At 55.2% G+C, this 6,062-nt stretch overlaps 3 non-coding genes across 3 annotated transcripts; 1 reads left to right on the forward strand and 2 right to left on the reverse strand.

The window, feature by feature from the left end:
- Window positions 1–601: 601 nt before the first annotated feature.
- On the forward strand, window positions 602–673 carry TRNAP-AGG. Its single transcript has one exon. It is a non-coding gene; the product is annotated as a tRNA-Pro (tRNA).
- A 314-nt stretch (window positions 674–987) lies between these two features.
- TRNAA-CGC lies at window positions 988–1,059 on the reverse strand. Its single transcript has one exon. It is a non-coding gene; the product is annotated as a tRNA-Ala (tRNA).
- A 546-nt stretch (window positions 1,060–1,605) lies between these two features.
- TRNAA-UGC lies at window positions 1,606–1,677 on the reverse strand. Its single transcript has one exon. It is a non-coding gene; the product is annotated as a tRNA-Ala (tRNA).
- Between the last annotated feature and the right edge of the window lie 4,385 nt (window positions 1,678–6,062).

Here is a 6,062-nt window from a genome sequence, read left to right on the forward strand (position 1 = left end):
CTACCCTGCCCAGAGGCCGCAGGGCACTGGAGCACTTTGTTTTCCTTCCCCAGGAGTCTCGGGTTGCCTCTAGAGGTGTACATCGGTGCTGGGAAGGAGGGCTAGTGGTGCCAAAAACCTCTTCTGGGAGCTGGACCAACGAGGTGGGGTGCACTGCTCTCCCAGAGATGTGGGACGGGGTGGTGAGGGGACATCCACTCAGCAAGATGGGAAACTCTTCCACCTCCCCACACCACTCCCCTCAGTATTTATTTACTTACCTCTCTCGGGTCTGCAAAACCTGGAGAATCCCGGGTGTGTCACTGCCCCGGGACATCACAACCCCCGCCTGGGGCATTTGGCTGCTCCCGAGAGAGGAGCGGGGCTGCGCTGGATGCCAATGACCTTCTCATATCAGCTTCTACCGGGAGCCCCAGCGAGGGCACCCCAACACTCTCAGCGTGGGTATCCGGGCGTTGGGTAAAACCCATGGCAGTGAGCAGGCTTGGAGCCTGGGCAGGGAATCCCTGCGGGATTTCGAGCGCAGCGCGTTCTGCCGGGAGCGGGAAAACGTCCGGGGTGTCCCGGCCGCGGCGGGGCCGCGAGACGCGTTGAGCGCTCCGGCTCGTTGGTCTAGGGGTATGATTCTCGCTTAGGGTGCGAGAGGTCCCGGGTTCAAATCCCGGACGAGCCCTGCTTTTTGTTTTTTGGGGTGGGGATTCGTCGCTGGATTCTGGGCACGCGTGGGGCGACTCTGCCTTGCACGGGGAACACGGGGGGCCTGATACAGCCCAGCCGTCGTCAGGATTGGTGGTCTCCTGAGTGGGGAAGGGGCTATCGGGGCAGTGGGGGACGGCAGAGCGTGGGGTCCGTGTTGCCATTTCGGCCTCGGGTGGGCGGCACAGCCATAGTGCAGAGAGTCGCCTTTGGGGAAACCTGATGTAAAAAAGGTTTGTCATCGCCGCCTCGTGGAGGAAGTGAGGAGGCAGAAAAAAACCACGGGGCAACTGGAGATGCTGGGGATTGAACCCAGGGCCTCTTACATGCGAAGCAAGCGCTCTCCCACTGAGCTACATCCCCTCCGTCGGGATGCTCGGGAGGGCACATTCTCCCGGCACTGCAGGGACTGGGTTCTAGGTGCCAAAAGCACTGTTAGCTGAACGGGAGGCGCTGCAGCCACCCCGAGGGATGTTGTCTGCCGGGAGCTGGGGAATGCAAGGACTGATCATCCTACACCTGCTCTGCAAAGGGCAGCAGGCATGCAGTCCCACTGGAAGACCTGTCCTAACAAAGGGTTGTCTCCAAAGCCAGGGCCTTATCCAAAGGAGGAGTTTCCCCCAAAAAGGAGGAGTTGTATCCAAAGGAGGGTTTATCCAGGAGTTGAACTCAGGATCTCTTGCAAAAGTGCAAGACACCTATCGCTACACCAACAATCCGGAGTGCTGCACCCCTTTTGCCCCCCCAGCCCTACGGTTTGTATTTCAGGGTACAGGTGAGGCTGTGCTTTTTCCGGCCTTGAGGAGGAATTTCCAGCACAGCCATGCCAGGAGGAAACTCCAGGACCTTTTGAGGGGACTCTGGCAGCCCTGCATCCAGCAGGGAGGAGTCCGGGGAGGCAAAAGGACATGGAGATGCTGGGGGTTGATCCCAGGGCCTCTTGCACGCAAAGCAAGCGCTCTCCCGCTGAGCTACATCCCCTGCTCTGGGCATGCCTACCTGCCAGCCCTTGAAGCTCCATACTGCCTGCAGGAATTTGCCAAGCCAGGATGTGGGACCAGCCCTGTTCCAATCTATATCACAGCCCCAGAGACCTAGAGTGGCTTTGGTGTGCTCCTGAGGGACAAGAGCTGTGACTGTTGGGTAACTGTCTGCTCTTTCTTCCCAGCTCCCATGGGGGTCAGCAGGGTGCTGGTGCTCCTGTGGGTGCCATGGGGGCACAGCTCCAGGGCAGGACATGGGGAATTTTCCAGGACACAGTTCCTGAGGGCTGAGTTGCCTGTAGCTGAGCTGGGGTGGGAAGATGAGCTGCTGCAGGAGCCCCAGCTGCTGGGGACCCGCCTTCGCACGGGAAGAACAGTGCAAAGAGATGATCTGCAGACTGCAGCGAGCCTCCAACGCCGATTGTAACACATGGCTGTGCTAGAGCAGAGATTCTCCCCATCCAAACCTCCTGAGCCGACTGAGGGGAGCCAGGAAGTTGGTTCAGCCACAGCCTTTCATATCACAGAGGGGTGGAGGAGAGCAGGAAAGGGAAACACTGCACCCCACGATTTCCAGGTCTCGTAACCCCCCCACAGACACAGCTCCTTCAACCCCACATAACCAGTGGTGACAGGAGCTACCCCACACAGCAATAACTACACGCTTCTCCTCTTTGGGAGGTATGCAGACACCTCTCAGCAAACGTGAATAACAGCCCTGCAATGTTTTATCAAACAATTCTTGAGTTTAAAGCTTAGATTCCCTCCCAGGACCCTGCAAACTGTTGGGATCTGGGCTCCACTTTCATTGCACTCATCCCAGTCGTTCCCTAGGGCTGCTCTCCGCAGCAAAATCTCAGAGTAGAGGAGGCGGTAGGATAGCCAGGAGCGATGTCTGCTGGTGATGTGGGCTCAGGGTGACACAGTGCTGGTGGAGCCAACGGGGCTGCAGGACTCAAGTCTTGTGAGCCCCATTACTACAGGGAGCACCAGGAGGACCAGACCTGCATGCCTGTGCCTTTTAATTTGTCTGCTTCTTCCCCCTTGACTCACATGTGTGGGCAGGCTGTTATTTTCCTATTTTATGGGATCTCCAGCCCTGGGGAAGAACTGGAGCCCTTGGCAGAGCCACTGCCTGTCTGGCTCCCCAGGTGTGGCAGGGAGGGCACCCTGAGTCCCTGCCTTGCGCTTGATCCATGGGGGTCTGGGGTGGGATATCCTCAGTGGTGCCCTCTCCTCCCTCTCATCCTGGCCATGCAGCCACTTTCTTTCCCCTTCCTCAATCTGGAAGGTTGCTCCAAACTCCATCCAGCCTGGCCTTGGACTCATCCAGGGACTGGATGGGACAAGTCCCATGTCTGCTTGCCGTGCCTGCATGTTCCCAGCTCCAGGGGTTCTCTCTCACCTGGCTGGCTCCAGGTGTATCCCGAAGTGCTCTGGCCAGCAGTCCTTGCCCCAGTGAGGAGGATGAAGGATGCTGCCTGTTGATGCAGCTCGGCCTCCAGCATTGCCCTCAGCCCAGTGCCCCAGTGCCTGTCTGGAATACACCTTTGGCAACCCAGGAAAGGCACAGGTGGTGGATCTGTCTTTTCATCCTCTCCCGCTGCTGTGACGCCCCACAATTTTTGTCTTCTCACCTGGAGGTGCAAAGAAGCTGCAGATTGATGTGCTGTGTTGACCCACCAATAATCCAGCCACCACCAATCCCAGCCCTGCCACCAGCAGCATGCTGCCTGGGACTTCCATAGTATCATGGAATATCCTGAATTGGAAGGAATCCGTAAAGATCATCAAAGTCCAATGCCTGGCTCTGCACAGACACCCCTGTGCCTGAAAGTGTTGTCCAAATGCTCCTGGAGCTCTGGCACCCTTGGGGCTGTGCCCATTCCCTGGGGAGCCTGTTCAGTGCCCTACCGCCCTCTGAGGGAAGAACCTTTTCCTAATCCAGCCTAACCCTCCACAGGCAAAGTCTCCATTACGAATGGTCCCACTCACTTGCTGTTCACAGCAATCTCCCCTTTTCCACAACAGCTCTCTGTGCTTGCTCCTCCTCAAACCATGACTTGTCCTCTAAACCATGACTTACCCTCTCCTTCCTACCTCATCCACCCCCAGGGTGGGAAGGCTCCTGTTCTTCAGGAACTTGAGGATACTGAAAGACCACAGGGAGAAGGTTTCCTCCAAGATCATGAAGCAGTTGAAAGAAGATGGGAAGTGGGCAAAGAGATGATTTGCAGACAGCAGCGAGAGAAGATGGGAAGTGGGAGACATAAACCTCAACAGGCATGGCCAGAGGGTGGCACCTGGGCCATACTCCAGGCTCTTCTCAAAAATGCTTCTGCTGCTTTTGAATGCTTTAAGTAGGCAATGCTGGGACCAAATCCCAGGACCTAGCTATTTCCCTCCATGTGCCTCCACCTGCTGAGCAATATTTTTCATCCCCATCTTGTTATGTTGCCCTGTGTTTCTCACCAGAGCCTTTGGCTGCACTGCCTCTAGAGAAACCTGTATTTAGGGCCTGATCAGCAGGTCTGGGGGGCCCTGCCTGGGGCAAGGGCTGGCCTGGGGGGCGGGGGGCAATATGGTGAATTCAGGACTGCTCTTGAGCTGGAAGCCAAGGAGGCACAGCTCCCATGGGAGACAGAGTCCCCTGACCCTCAGGACAGGCAGCGCTGAAGGGCACTGACGTCCTCATTTCCCCACCTGTCTGCACTAAGACACCACAATTTTCCAGTCAAATCAAGGAGCTGTTTAGATTTTTGTAGACATTGAATTTTCAGGAAAAAAAAACCCAAACCCAAATTAAAATCTGTATAACTTCACCAGTGGAGTCATTCAGTGAAAAGCTACATAAAAAATGTCATTATTCTGTCCACCTGCTCCCTCCTGGACTGTTCAGTCTACCAGGCTTGAGGAAGGCAGCTGCACAAGGCCCAGAGACCCACAGCTTCCCAACAAAACTTCTGCTGGAATTTCAAAGCTTTTTGTGATTTTTTAATTCAAAAATTTGCATCCTATCTCTGCAGACAATTGCCAGGCTGGGATAAAAATATCAGAGCAGTCCTTGGAAGAAGGACACCTCCCTTCTCCTGGTGCACTGGCTGCTGAGAAATTGCCATGCAAATTTTCTCCAAATTAGGAGCACCTCTGCAAAGGTCTCCTGGGCAATAAAACCGGTTGAGCTTGGTCAAAGGTTTTTGATGACCAATAGGCTTTCAAGCTCAGCATAATCCCTCATTATAAATGCTCACAAACTTTATGCAAATAGTCCTATTCCTCCTTCCATCAGCTGAAAAGGTTCTGCCTCATGATCCATGGCACCTAAAAAGAGGCTTCACTCAATTCCTGACATCTTCCAGGGATTCAGTGTCCCCTCTCCATCAAGTAATTATTGTCTCTTCTTTTTCACTCTTCACTGTCACCCATTAAACACTATGTGAGCTTGGCATAGAATGCCCATCCAAAGAAGCCCATCTTCCAAAAATCCCACTTCTACCTTTTTTTCCCTGACTCCATACCCGCCTCCTTAGCTCAGCCCCACAAAATATCAGTGCAAAATGCAGGGTAAATGCCATTTTGAAATGTCAAACCTTCACATTCGCAGCTCCTTGAGGGAGCAGGCAATAAAGTGTGCTCCTGCAGGAATTCCTCCCTGAGCAGGCGCTTGCCGTGGGGCGGGAGGAGAGGTTTCCAGGATAAGAAAGCCGCCTAGGGACTGGTTCCAGCAAAGCACGCGCGTCTGTCAGCACAGGGAAGGAAGAGCCGGGTAGCAGAAACCCTCATGTCGTGTAAAAACCAAACCTCCCCAGCAGCAACAGGCTGCCTCCAGAGGAGGTCACCCCTCCGGGCTCCCGAACAAGGAACAACAGCAGACTCAGGCTATGATGTAGCAAGTCTTTAATGAGAGGGAGAGTGAACCAGTTCAGAGTACAAAGTGCGTTTCCAGTGCCCAGTAAAGGAATGGATAAACCCCACTTTGGGACAAGATGATCTCTACAAGGGGTGTCCCCTCGCCCCACCACCCCATGATTATCATCTGCCATCTACAACCTGCTAGAAGCATTTATGGCCCAGCCAGCAGCAAATGCCGTGTAGAACATGGAAATAAGAAGACTTAGTGAGATAAAGGTGCACAGAGGTATGGTCTGGAGTGACGAGCTCGCGTGGCTACCGTCCTCCTGGGGCAGCTGCTGGGAATCCCAGGGGCATCTCCTTAGTCCTCTCCCCCAGTCTTGCTCGTGCGCTGCGCTTTCCTTTCCTGACCTCGCCGGGCACGGGCAGCAGGAGGAGCCTGCTGGGGACGCGCTACAGCCCGGAGCGCAGGCACAGCAGTCCCGCCTTGCCCAGCCCCCGGGAGCCCACAGGGATGCAGCAGCAGAGCAG

Source organism: Geospiza fortis, unplaced genomic scaffold (assembly GCF_000277835.1).
Source record: "Geospiza fortis unplaced genomic scaffold, GeoFor_1.0 scaffold474, whole genome shotgun sequence".
In the NCBI taxonomy this organism is placed as follows: Eukaryota; Metazoa; Chordata; class Aves; order Passeriformes; family Thraupidae; genus Geospiza; species Geospiza fortis.